Source organism: Lissotriton helveticus, chromosome 12, assembly GCF_964261635.1.
Source record: "Lissotriton helveticus chromosome 12, aLisHel1.1, whole genome shotgun sequence".
NCBI lineage: Eukaryota > Metazoa > Chordata > Amphibia > Caudata > Salamandridae > Lissotriton > Lissotriton helveticus.
This window is the reverse complement of record NC_136073.1, coordinates 643206874-643221394: the sequence shown is the minus strand read 5'-3', so window position 1 is coordinate 643221394 and position 14521 is coordinate 643206874. Positions and strand designations below refer to the sequence as shown.

The 14521-nt window shown below is 48.9% G+C and overlaps 1 long non-coding RNA gene across 1 annotated transcript in view; it reads right to left on the bottom strand.

The window, feature by feature from the left end:
• Positions 1-6139: 6139 nt before the first annotated feature.
• LOC144798756 (uncharacterized) overlaps positions 6140-14521 on the bottom strand; it is a 110156-nt gene continuing 101774 nt past the window's right edge. Inside the window, exon 4 of the long non-coding RNA XR_013603638.1 lies at positions 6140-6221. This is a non-coding gene — a long non-coding RNA (uncharacterized LOC144798756). The remainder of the gene's footprint in view (positions 6222-14521) is intronic.

Here is a 14521-nt window from a genome sequence, read left to right as displayed (position 1 = left end):
AATAAATCTACCTATATCTAGAGAACAACGTATATGGATACTCCAGCACATAAACTACGTGTGCCCAGCCTCAGAATCTCCCAGACAAATATAGCAGGAAAATAGTTTTAAATTGCTGTAACTTGAGGTTGGCTGATACCACCGATTGATCTAGTATCTCTAGAACCTCCTGAATCTCCTTGACAGATACTGTTGCCTGGAGTTGTGTCCACTTTGAAGCCGATCTCAGGCTATCATCGGAGGCATCCAAAAGTAATTTCTGTATTAGATGAAGAGTATAGATAGGTAAGAGTTTCAGGTGGATCATGATCAACAGCCACTTAGAGCCCCTAGTGAAGTAGTCCCTTACTTGGAGGTACTTGAAGGACATGTTGTGTGCAAGCCCATACTCTACCTGCAGTGAGGTAAAGGTCCTAAACCCTTCCAATCATACAGTTGACCAAGCTTATTTAACCCCTTTTGCAACCACACCTTTATGACTGAATCGTGTAAGAGATCTGAAACTAAAGGATTAAACCATAAGGGAGTGTGTACATGTAAAATAGGGAACAAGTACCCAAGGTGTATCTCCCGCCAAATTCGAACTATGCTCCTAACTGCTTGAACCTAACTCTTTTGAAGAAGTTAGGGTCCGTCATTCGGTGGAGTGTGTATCTGATGTCTGAGCCAAGCGCTAATTGATATCCAAGCATAGTTATACCAGCCTCAATTCCTGTCCAAAGTCTCCGTAGCCTACTGTTAAACGCAGCCCAAAAGTATAATTTAAAGTCCGGTAGGTTAAAATCCCCTTGCCTATATTGTAGTTTAAGAAACTTTATCGCACGTCTTGCCCTCCTGTATCCCCAGATAAAACTACTGATAATGCCTTCAAGTCTTTTAGAATCAAATATCTTTTTATAGGCAGATAGTTCAAAATAACAATTACACAGCACGTCGCCTACAACAACCCAAACTGGACCGGCAGTGGAAATTGTCTGTGTGTGCCATTTACAAGTAGCGTTGTGTTGATCATTCCATTCACCTTTGCAAATATGGGCTGTAAAGGCTGTCTTTTGTGAAGAGTAACTTCTAATATCGAAGTGAGAACTATATATTATTGCCCACTCCCAGAGGAGAACATAGAGATGGTAGTTACACAACATGTCACCTACAACCCACACTGGGCCGGCCGCGCATCAGGGCAGGGAGATTGGAGCAAGGCAGGTAAGACCTTACTGACCCAATGATATACATAGCCTGGCTCCAGCTAGGTTTCAATTCGATAGGGTGCTGCCGTGTATTACAAACTGAATGTGAGGCCAGGTTAAAGTCTTTAAACCAAAAGAACATAGGAAGCAACCATGGAGAAAAAAAAACCTCACACAACCCCCCACCAACCCTTCCGGAACGAGCCAAGTGTTGAAAAGTGCGTGCCCTGGGAGCATTGTCTGTCAAGTTTTCGGCCAGGTCTGAATCTGACAAGTAGCCTTATCTTCTTTATGGGTATCTGGTAGTGGCTTCAAGATCCGTAGGAAAGTCGGGCAAGTCAGCTCCCTGAATTCTGTGGAGAGAATGGTGATAAATGGGGCCCAGAGATTAGTGTATGCCAGGTTGGCTTTACATGTTGCCATCGACAATCGTTCCATGCCCAACAGTAACCAAAGATGATGTAACCACTGTCGATGGTCTGGAATCTTATCTGGGCCCCAGCTGGTAAACAGTACCCTGTGTGCGGCGTTCAGAGCTAAAGCTATCTGCCTCCCTTTTGTGGAGCAGAGGGGGAATGTAAGTGCATTGGGGAGCCCTAATATCATGTATGCAAGGGATTACAGTGTTGAAAGTGCTATCAATATGTAGGAGAGTAGGGTCTGCTTCCTATGTTCACCCCCACTTTTTTCTCTGATCCACTGGTTTTTCGACTCTTGTGTGGCTGTGGGCCTGCCAATCAAACCCACAGCCCAGCTGTTCTCTCTCTAAATTCATACCATGTACTTTAGGTACATATCCAATTGGGTATTGGGTCACCTTTGTGAGACCCTGTATAGTGTACCATAGGTACCCAGGGCAGAGGTGCATCCAAGGCCTACCAGGGGGTGCAGCATGTATTATGCCACCCCTGGCTGGCCATCCAAACTGACACAACTGGCTGATCACTCAGCTGGGGTAAGGTTATGTAATCACCCCTTGCTTAGGTATAGTATCCCTATACCTACCATTATATATAGACACATATATACCTATAAGTCACTCCTATGGCAGTCCTTAACAATCCTGGAGGCTTGGTTTTATGTAAGATGGTGCTCCAGCATGAGCTGAGCCTGTCTGCAGCTTTCGGAACCATGTCCTTATAGCTGTTCTATGATATAGCCATACCATATACTCTTAAGTGCATTATAATCCTCGCGGTTATTGCTAACTTTGGTTGGGCTTTATCAAAACATATCGTGTAAGGTGTCATACGCTTTAGAATACTACCCCCCCCACCAGTTCTGGCGGCGGGGGTAGCCTTCCACCCTTCTAGATGGAGAAGACATGTAAGTGTAGCTTTACCCGGTTAAAGTTAAACAGAGCCTCAGCGTCACAAAATGGATGCTGCTGCCACAGACATGAGTCTGACCTCCTGCTGCTGGACGAAACTCCGGCAGGGGAGGCCTGGACAATAGGTTTCCTGCCTTGGGAGGTGCGAGCACCTCCCCAGACAGGCCCTTGTGTATTGGGGCAGGGTGGGTTGAATGAAATGAGACACTGCCTGGGGCACACAAGGTGCCCCAAGCATTGCCCGGTTCAAACCAGTTGCTGGGGCACTCCAGCCCCAGCTCTGGCGTGAAACTGGACAAAGGGAAAGGGGTGTAAACACCCCCTTCCCTGGTCCCACCCATAGGAGGGACCTAGCAGGTAATCCAGCCCCTCAAATCAGTATATAGGTAGGAGCTGAGTCTAGAGACTTTAGATTATCCTGAACTGAAACTCTGAAACGAAACCCTGGACCTTCGACATTCTACTGCAACTAGAAGACTGAAGAATCTCCCTTGTGATCAAGGAGTGACCACCCTGTGCAAACAGGCACCACCAGTAACTTGCCGGTTTTGCTTAGTCGATGCTCCAGCCAGATCCCGATGACCTAGCAATGCAGTCTCTGGACTTCCAGACTTCTCTGACCCCGACCCACATCCACAGCAAAGCTGAGACCCGTGGCAGACATGAGAGATGTGGGACCGGACAACCTGCAGTACCTGCTTTTTGCAAACTGTGCAGCTTCTGAGGCGTCCTCGAAGTTGTGCATTGGGACCTGAGAAGCCCCAACCCTGAGCAGTAAGTGCACCGAAGCTCAGCCCTCCACACTCCACGAGTGCTGTGTGGGGCCTGCGCCTGCATTTCTCCTAGACGCGTCTTTGCGGTTGCTATCCCATTTGCTAGTGGCCCTCCTGAAGACATCACCTTGAATCAACACTACTTGCCTGGTTGCTCTGGGCTTGCTCCTACTTTTCTGAAAAAAGGAAGCTCCTCAGACCTTGCTGGTCTGAACAAAAAGCCAATCTTCACATCCTGTGTGGGTTGCCTTTGCCAAGGCTTGTTGACTCCGATCGGAAGCCGACACCGCCAACAGCGAGAGCCTTTGTAGGACAGTCCGTATCTAGCTCCTGGTTGTCGTTGACGCCTCCTGGTCCACGTGGCTGCAGAGACAAGCTTCACTTCTTCACCTGATTGCATCTCGACATAGCCTGGTTCCGTCCTAGTTCCATCCTGGTCACGGGCTAGTGACCCAGACTCTGTCCCCTCTGCTTTCAGGTTCTTCACTTCCTTGATCCACCCTTGGATCCACCAGGACATCTTCCTCCTGGTCGCCTGCAGCATCTTCTTGCAGCTCTCCATAGGATTCGACGACGAAACCCGACACGACTTGACACCTATGCACCCGGCTTCCCTGGGTGAGGTAACTCGAGTACTCCGGTGCTCCCGTGGGTAATAACTATCCAAGTGTCCTACTTTAACTGGGTTTTCCCGTAGTCCACCCGGAAGGTCCGAAATCAACTAGTTTCTAAACTTTACGTTCCCATTGAAAGTCTATGAGAACCCATGTGTGTGTTTAGACACTGCACACACATCCTGTGGGACTCCTGCTTCCTAACCTTCGGTTACTCTGTGTAGCCCCACCGATTTCCAAGGCCCTAGGCCTATTCACCTGTCCTGAAGTGGTTCTTATACCACTTCTTTAGTATATGGTTCGTGAGGCCCCTAGGGCAGAATTGTATTTGTGCAACTTAACGTATGCTTATTAAGTCACTTGTGCTGCATCTCGAACTCTGACCTCATAAAGAGTGCAGAGGGGTTGTGTTAGAAATAAATACATATATATTTGATATATACCTTGTTTGGTGTCCTTTCATTTGGTATTCAAGGGGTTATTATTGGTAAAACAATTGGCTTCACATGCTCTCTGAAGTGTTAGCCTAAGACTGCTTTGTCCATGCTACCACTAGGATAGCTGGTCTATAAGGTTGACTTTACAACCATCACCATAAGGGTTGTTTGGACTGGTGTCTACTAGAATAGTGAACATCATATACCAGACCAACTTCTCACATTGGTGTGCAGCGGGTGGGATAAGAGCTTGCTGATTGTTTTACCATAATATCTTGAGATATCATTTGAAAGATCACATTAAGGTACCTAGAGGTACATATAAAAACAAGTCTTAAAATACTTAAGTTCTACTGAACTTAGTTGTTGTAGAGTAAAGGGCCTAGCACACCCTGACTACAGCTCCTAGAGAGGTTTAGTAGATAACACATAGTGTAGGTAGGTGCACACACCACACCTCACTAGATCATGTCTCTGAGAGCAGAACCAAGTGGATATCTCCCAGTGGAGGTAGATCCTTTAAGGATACCTTCCAGATATGATACCCTAACTTTCCATGATTTGAGGCACTTGTGCACATCTAGAAAGTTAAAACAGGGTTCCAACCCTACCCTCAAGAACCTGTTTGAGCTCATGGAAGAATATGATGCTCAGAAAGCCTCTAACACAGGTCTGTCAGTTAATACAGATGAGGGACAGCCCTCAGCAGAAGATTACCCTGATCATAATCTAATTGATGAAGATGAGGTAGAAGAGGAGGACTCTGATGGGGATACTGATAGCCAGGTCCTAGTGGGAACACTTAGCCAGGCTAACCTAAACCTACATGGGACTGGAGAGGGCCTAGTACCTTCCAGACCCCCAAGCAGGTTTAACACTGAGCCCAGGAGGAGGAGATCCCTATCCAGGCAATCTCACCACTCTGGAGCCTCATTAGGGTCAGATGTTGTTAGGAGAATGTCTTCCCCTGAGAGAAAGGAACATCAGGCCAGAATGAGAGAAGTCAATCTGAGGATTGAGAGGCAAGAACTTGCCCTAGCCAAAGAGAGATTTGGTCTTGCAAGAGAGCAGAAGTTAAGTGGGTTAGAACCCACTGGTGGCAGCATTATCCCCAAGGATAAAGATAGGTCCTATGATAATAGAAACCTAAGCAAGATTGTCCCACCCTACAAAGTTGGGGATGACATCCACAAATGCTGCTTCGGAGAGAGCTTGCAAAGTACAGCAGGTACCCCAAAGTCAGTGGGCAGCAATCTTGGTGCTCTCCTTTTCAGAAAAAGGCAGAGACAAGCTCCTCACAGTTAGTGATGAGGATGCTAACAACTACACAGTCCTGAAGAGTGCTCTGATTGATGGGTTTGGCCTAACCACTGAACAGTATAGGTTGCTGTTCAGGGATACCCAGAAGACACAGACTCAGGACTGGACTGATTTTGTAGATTGTGCCACTAAGGCTCTGGAAGGCTGGTAAAGTTAAGGACTACAACTGAAATGGTGGTGTGGCACACCGTATAGTTTTGAATGTAATCCAATAGTGAAACACAATAAGCTTTTTCTTAACTCTTTCGGGCGCCTCAAGAATATTTCTCTCCCGGCCGGTAAGAGAATGACTTGGAAACAATATCAAGGGGGGCGTAGGAACATCCCACGCTAAATCTTGAGGAGCACCAATGGGCCTTGGCCTCAAAAGTATCAAACGTTACTTCAGTTTAAAGCTGAATATATTTTTATTCCAATTGTATCTTCATAGTTGTATATTTAAACATCATATAATCAACCGTAAATATGTCATTGGTGTCGACATTTAAGTTTCAATCCTTTGTAAATCCCGTAATTAATCCCAATGCATTTCGGGACATAGCGTCCCTTCATCAGGGGATCTATTGAGGAGATAAACATCGTATTAGGGCGGACATAAGAACAGGGCTCATCTAACACACATGTGAGAAAAGAAAAAAAGAAAGTAAGTGTTTCACACGAAAGGTGTGGCCTCACAGACCGAAAACATGTGCTCACTATATAATCCATCCCAAGTTGAGGTAGTGAAAACATGCGGGTAGTTAGAACTAATGAAAAACGTGTAAAATAAGAAAAAAATGAGAGTACTAGCATGCAACTGGAGCTAAACAAATCTTAACGCAAGTGATACGAAAATCGGATTGAATCTGACAGAAGTGCCTGTTAGAATACCCAAGCGATAGTGAATGTTCAAGCAAAGTCGCCGACGTGAATATTCGGGGGTGCAGGAGCCAACACAGAACAAGTAAAGCAATGTTACCGGCGTGAATAGTCCCAGATACTTAGTGCGCAAAAATTCTAACGGACCCTAAAGTCCGATATAAAATGCCTGGTAGAACTCACCAAAAGTCGGGCGTGTAGCAAGTGATCAAGCGTTTCCGCGTTCTGTGCGAGTGATGGCGTGCAGGGGCGGGTAATAAAGTAAAAAACGGACTCGCGAAAAAAAGACGAGCGAAAAAACAGTGACATAAAAAACGGACTCGAGGGAAAGTGACATGCAAGATGGTGGGTAACTAGAAAACGGACCATTTAGAGAAGGCTGGGACGCCTAACACAAACAAAGGACTTGACATAATAAAACTGTCGGGTGAATTTACAAATGAACGTTCGGTGCAATGAGCATGACACAAAATTCAATCATGGTTCAATGAATGTAGATGATGTAGTTTAAACATAGTGGAAGAAAAAATATATGATATATATACACAGTAAGAAACCACAATGTTAAACAAGAAATATACGAGGGTGAGGGAACTGAAGGTATGAAAAGTTCAGAAAAGGGATGTAAAAAGTTGAAGAAAAATAGATAGGTAAAGATGAGCAAGATGAGTATTAGAAAAAACAGTACGTTAAGGACTATACAGGATTGTATAATTTGATCATGAGAGAACAAATACTTAATAATTGTCAGAACCAGTTGTTGCATCAGCACCTGATTGGCTCTGATTTGACCTCTCCCCAAGAATTGGGAAAGAAGGCAGACAAATGGGTCAGAACCAAGGTGAAGCAGAAAAACCAGAACCAAGGTGGTGAGCAGAAGAAGCCAGACCAAAAGGGTGGGGATCAGAAAGTAAAAGACCAGAAGTCTTCAACAGGTCCCCAAAAAGCTTCCACTGAGGGGGTTCCAAGAAATGCAAGAAGAAAGATGGCCAAAGGGAACCCTGGTGCAATGTCTGTAAAAGTAATACTCACTGGACCAGTGATTGCACCAAAAAGGAGGCAGCTCCAACCACCATTGCCCCTAAGGCAACTGTTCCCCCTAGTACAGCTAATAGTGGTGGTTCTCAACAGAAGGGTGAGGTAGGGTTAACCCTGGGAACTGAGATGGACTCTGGCCTGTCAGAGTACCAACTCAAGCTGTCCTTGTCTATGATGTGGACATGGCTATGTCCTCTACTGTGAGCCCCAGTATACCTGGGCACGTACAGAAAGACACCTTTAATTAATAATAAAGTGTCTCAGGCCTACAGGGACACATGTGCCAGTGTCACCATGGTGACACCTAACTTTGTGGACCCTGGACAGATCATTCTAGGTGACAATTACCTAGTGACCAATGCTAGCAATGTCACTACCACCCATAGTATGGCAATTGGTAATTTCTCCTGGGGAGGGGTAACTGGCCTAAAGAAGGTTGTTGTAAGTTCAGATCTCACTGTAGAATGTTTGTTGGGCAATGATCTAGAAGCTTCAGCCTGGTCTGAAGTGGAGTATAGGACTCATGCAGAGATGCTGGGCACATGAGAACATGTCCTTGCTGTGACCAGGTCACAGGCCAAAAAGTGTCAAACTGAACGGGCACTGGATCCTGAAACTATGGACCAGTTGCCTACCAAGAGAAAGAGCAGTAGGGATAAGGCAGTGCCTTCCCCCCTGCCTCAGAGTGAAGATCAGCCTTCTGAGGAAGCTGATAGTGAGACCCAAGAAGGAACTGTCCTAGAAGAGCTTGAGCCTGATCATGTTTCTTGGGACAGGGGGACCTTCAAGGGCATACCTGAGGCATGCGCAGCTGGACTGCCCCTCTCTTGAACCCCTCAGACAGCAAGCTGCTGCTGAGGCTGCTGGGAATGCTGCAGGTACCCATAAAGTGTATTGGGATGAAGGGCTCCTTTATCAGAGGCTAGAGACCCCAAGCCTGGTGCTTCCAGGAGGTTGGTCATACCTCTGACATTTAGGGCTTCCTCCTTACCTTAGCCCATGATATTCCCTTAGCAGGACATCTTGGCCAGAACAAGACTTGCGACAGGCTTGTCCCTCACTTTCACTGGCCACACATGTCAGAAGATACCAAGGAGATTTGTCGCTCCTGAGTCACCTGCCAAGCCAGTGGCAAATCAGGTGGCACCACAAAGGCCCCCCTTATACCACTACCTGTGGTGGGGGTTCCCTTTGAAAGAGTTGGGATTTACATTGTTGGTCCAATGGACCCCAAACAGCATCTGGGCACAGATTTATTCTGGTGGTAGCGGATCATGCCACCAGGTACCCAGAAGCTATTCCCTTAAGGACCACAACCGCTCCTGTTGTGGCAAGAGCCCTCCTGGGAGTTTTCTCAAGAGTGGGCTTTCCGAAAGAGGTTGTCTCAGATAGAGGTGCAAACTTCATGTCTGGGTATTTGACTGCTATGTGGAAGGAGTGTGGTGTAAACTATAAGTTCACCACACCCTACCATCCACAGTGCAATGGTCTAGTTGAAAGATTCAACAAGACCTTAAAGGGCATAATCAAGGGACTCCCTGAAAAGCTTAGGCGAAGATGGGATATCTTGCTGCCCTGCCTTTTGTTTGCTTATAGAGAGGTCCCACAAAAGGGGGTTGGCTACAGCCCTTTTGAACTTTTGTTTGGGCACTGTTAGAAGCGGCTGTCTCTAGTTGGCAGAGGTATACACTTCTGACAAATAGGGACACACCTTTTCTAGTCAGGGCAAGGAGATCACACACTTAGATAACCCCTGCTCACCCCCTTGGTAGCTTGGCAAAGCAGACAGGCTTATCTCAGAGGCAGTGCGTTAAGCATTTATGACCACATACAGTAATAAAGTGAATACACTACAAATGGACACGACACAGTAGTATTATAAAAATAAGTATTTTTATATAAGGCTTAGCACAAGACCAACTAACGACAAAAATATACCACAGTCTTAATAAATACTCTTGGAAGGAAAAATAATAGTTCAAGCACGGTTTCTTCTTAGCACAAAAGTCTTTAGTATCAAAAGCAACTCTTCTTCTCTAAAACACAGTTCTTGGCAACAATGTAACCCACACGGGAGTCACACGACGTCGAGGCAAAGTTAATCCAAAGGTTCGGCGTCGACCGCGAGGAGCGCTACGTCGAGCCCGGAGTCGCACAGACCCCAACAACACAGTACCTTGGAAAAGTGAAGCACTCGATGATCAGCGGCGTCGAGATGTCCGGCGTCGCGTCTTCGGCGTCGATCGGGCCTCGGAGTCGGGGCGATCTGCAGCGGCGTCGACCGAAGTCAGGCGGGAGCAGCGCTCACGGGATGAAGCAGGATACGGCGTCGTCGGTGTCGATGTTGCAAGAGTGAGCAGCGCTCACGGCGTCGAGAGGGCTCGAAGTCGATGCGATCAGCAGCGGTGCAGACACGGGGTCACTTGGAGCTGGAGCCGAACTCACTACTCACTGGCGTTGCTGCTGGCGTCGATCGGGCCCGGCGGCCGGCGTGGAGGAAGCGGGACACTGGAGCCGTTACTCACGATGTCGAGCTGGATTCGGCGGCGTCCGTCGGCGTCGAGATTGCTGGATTCTTTCAGAGGTGCTGGATTCACAACTCCAGCAAATAGCACTTTAAGCAGATGAAGTCCTTTAGCCCTGTGACTTCAACAGGAGACTGGCACTCTTCCAGCCCTTGGAGATTTTCTCAGCAAAGAGTGAGAGTACACACAAAGTTCCTCTCTCCTGGTTCCTTGGCAAAAATAAAGAAGCAATGCAGGATTCCCCCAACAACAGCACTCTTGGCAGAAGGGGTAGGCAGTCCTTAGATCAGCAGGCTTCTTGTCCTTGGCTCAGGTTTCCTTGTCAGAAGTGATCTGATTTCTTGGTTCAGGGGTCCTTCTCTTATACCCCTTTTTGGCTTTGATCCCTTTGTCCATGCAGGGGAATTTCCCCCCATCCTGGGTTTGTTGTGGGTGTTGCCAGGCCAGAGCACCTGGCCTATTCACTGGGCAGGGCAGAGTCCTCAGCCGCTCAGCAGGAGCGGAGCCAGCATTGTCACTGGCAGGGGCAGGGCCATCAGCTGCCCGGCAGGAGGCGGGCCAGGGAAGTCCCAGGCAAGCACAGAGTCATCAGTCGCCTGGCAGGGGGGCGGAGCCAACATTGTATCAGGCAGGGCAGGCTATCAAGAGCTACTCTCCCCTACTCTCAACGCAAATGCCCCACTCATCCCACCCTGACTCATTCAGACTCTCTGGAGCCACCCAGCTCCTGTCACACGCACACCAGAACCAGCAGAGACCGGTAGACAGTTAGACAAGAAAATAGCTACTTTCTAAAAGTGCTATTTTCAAACACAGAGTCCAAAAACCATCCATACAAACGGATGCGTTATTAAACCCTGAGTTCAGGGATACCAAACTCGACATTGCACCATGCTCCCCGAGCCCGCTAGGATTATAGCATTAATAATCCTGGCAGCCCATTCTAACTGATGGAGAGCAGGCTACCTTACAATAGTGAAAAACGACTATGGATGTAATTCACTATTAGGACATGCCAACCTTGTCAGGCTTGTCCTACCTTATGCTTACAATGCACCCTGCCCGTGGGCCTACTATAGGGGTGACTAACATGAAGTTAAGGGAAGGTTTAGGGACTGGCAAGTAGGTGTACTTGCGCAGTCCTCGTGACAGTCAGACTGCACGTGGTCTGGCAATGGCAGACCTTCAGACATACTTTTACTAGGCCGCTCTTGTGGGTGGCACAACATGTGCTGCAAGCCCACTAGCAGCATTTGTATTTACAAGCCCTGGCACTCCTGGTGCACTCTACTAGGGACTGACAGTAAACCAAATAAGCCAAACATGGAAGTCAATCAATACAGCAATTTCACATAGGGAGCACTTGCACTGTGGCACTGATCAGCAGTGGCACAGTGCCCAAAGCATATACCAGCAAAAACATCGTAAACAGAGGAGGCAAACAGAAAAAAATGGAGGAGAGACTCATGCCAATGATGCCAGGTCTAACACGTGTCCCCTCCAGCTGAAATGTGGGGAGAACTACCCTTACCCTAGGGAGTCCTCATCACTAAGGCGGAAAAATCTGGACAGACCATCAGCATTGGCGTGATCTGTGCCAGGGCGGTGTTCCACCGTGAAGTCCATCCCCTGTAGGGAAATGGACCACCTCAACAGCTTTGGATTCTCACCCCTCATCTGCATCAACCATCTGAGGGGCCTGTGGTCTGTCTGCACCCGGAAGTGAGTCCCAAACAGGTAGGGTCTCAGCTTTTTCAGTGCCCAGACCACAGCAAATGCTTCTCTTTCTATCGCACTCCACCTCTGTTCCCTGGGAAGTAACCTCCTGCTGATGAAGGCTACAGGTAAGTCTCGGCCCTCTTCATTCACCTGAGCTAGAACAGCCCCCACGCCATGCTCTGAAGCGTCCGTCTGGACAACAAATTCTTTAGAAAAGTCGGGTGCCTGGAGTATGGGTGCGGTGCACATTGCAGTTTTCAGGGTGTCAAAGGCCGTCTGACAGGCGTCAGTCCAGTTCACAAGTCGTGGCTGCTTCCTGGAAGTCAGCGAAGTCAAGGGGTGCACAATGTTACCATAATCCTTGACAAACCTCCTGTAGTAACCCGTGAGACCCAGGAAGGCTCTCACCTGAGTCTGGGTTTTGGGCGGTGCCCATGCCAGGATGGTATCAATCTTGGGTTGTAGGGGGGCCACCTTGCCGCTCCCTACTTGGTGCCCCAAGTACACCACTGAACCCTGCCCAATCTGGCACTTACTGGCCTTGATTGTGAGGCCTGCTCTGCGCAGGGCCAACAACACTTCCTGGAGGTGGCACAAGTGTTCTTCCCAGCTGGCGCTGAACACTGCGATGTCGTCCAGGTAGGCGGCACTGAAATCCTCCAGTCCAGCCAAGACCTGGTTGACCAACCTCTGGAAGGTGGCAGGGGCATTCTTCATCCCAAAGGGCATAACCCGGAACTGGTAGTGCCCATCTGGTGTGGAGAATGCTGACCTCTCTTTTGCCCCATCGGTCAAGGCGATCTGCCAGTACCCAGACGTTAGATCAAACGTACTAAGGTACTGGGCAGCCCCTAACCGATCGATGAGCTCATCAGCTCTGGGGATGGGGTGCGCGTCAGTCTTGGTGACTGAATTGAGTCCTCGGTAATCCACACAGAACCGAAGTTCCGGTGAAGCACCAGGCGCTGCAGCCTTTGGAACCAAGACCACGGGGCTGGCCCAAGGACTGCTAGAGGACTCAACCACCCCTAGGGCAAACATCTTGGAGACCTCCTCCTTGATGTATGCTCTGACCTTGTCAGTCACTCTGTAAGCCTTGTGCTTGACAGGAGTGCTGTCCCCGGTGTCTACATCATGGACACACCACTTAGTAACACCAGGAATCAAGGAAAACAGATCAGGGAATTGCCCCAACAAATGGCGACAATCCTGCTGCTGTTCAGGGGTCAGTGTGTCAGAGAGGACAACACCATCCACTGACCCATCTTGCTCTTTTGCATACAGGAGGTCAGGAAGAGGCTCACTCTCCTCCTCCATTCCAGCATCTGTAGCTAGGAGCATGCCCACTTTGGACCTTTCTAAGTGGGGCTTCAAACGGTTGACATGCAGGACCCGCAAGGGGTTCCTGGGAGACTTTAAATCCACCAGGTAGGTGACATCGCTCTTCTTCTCCACAACCTCGAATGGTCCAGTCCACCTGTCCTTGAGCGCACAAGGTTCCACAGGGGACATGACCCAAACTTTCTGTCCAGGCTGAAGCTCTACCAGAGTGGCCCTCTGGTCGTACCACCGCTTCATCTCCTCCTGGCTGGCCTCCAGATTTGCCTGAGCAAGATCCCTGAAGCGCCTAGTCTGGTTCCTAAAGGCCAGCATGTAACTGTATACATCCTGGGGAGGTTTCCTGGGAGATTGCTCCCAGCCTTCTTTGACCAGACTTAAAGGTCCTCTTACCGGGTGACCATACAAAAGCTCAAAGGGGCTGAACCCTAGAGACTTCTGTGGCACCTCACGGTAAGCAAACAACAGGCATGGCAAGAGGACGTCCCATTTACGCCTCATTGGTTCTTCAAGACCCATGATCATGCCTTTAAGGGTACGGTTGAATCTTTCAACCAACCCATTACCTTGAGGGTGGTAAGGAGTGGTGAACTTATAATTTACCCCACACTCCTTCCACAGAGACTTCATATAGTTGGAAATGAAGTTGGTGCCCCGGTCTGACACCACCTCTCTGGGGAACCCCATTCGGGAGAAAACACCCATCAGCGCCCGTCCCACCACGGGGGCAGTCACTGTTCTGAGAGGGATGGCTTCCGGGTACCGTGTGGCATGGTCCACCAAGACCAGGATGAACCTGTTGCCCAGGGCTGTCTTGGGGTCCAGTGGCCCAACAATGTCAATCCCCACCCGGTCAAAGGGGGTACTGACCACGGGAAAAGGTTGGAGGGGAGCCTTCTGCTTCCGCCCGCTCTTCCCACTTGCCTGGCAAGTCTGACAGGTCTTGCACTGGATGTCTACATCCCTTCGCATCTGAGGCCAATAGAAATGGGTGACAAGCCTGTCATAGGTCTTGTCCTGCCCCAGATGTCCAGCTAAAGGAACGTCATGAGCCAAACCCAGTAGGAAGGCTCTGAAGCGCTGGGGTACCACCAGCACACGGGCTGACCCAGGCTCAGCAGCCTTAGGCTCGCTATACAGGAGGTCGTTCTCCCAGTACACAAAATGTGACCCTGACTGATCACCTGAGGTTTGGGCTGAGGCCTGCTGCCTCATACCCACAAGAGAAGGGCACACTTTCTGTTCTGCACAGAATTCCTCCCTGGAGGGACCACCATCCTGCTGCCAATGGGTCAGCTCGGGCAGGTCTCCCAGTTCGGCAACTTGTCCACCTGTGGGTTCCAGGGCATCCTCCTCGAGGTCTGCCTCCTCCTGGACCACGG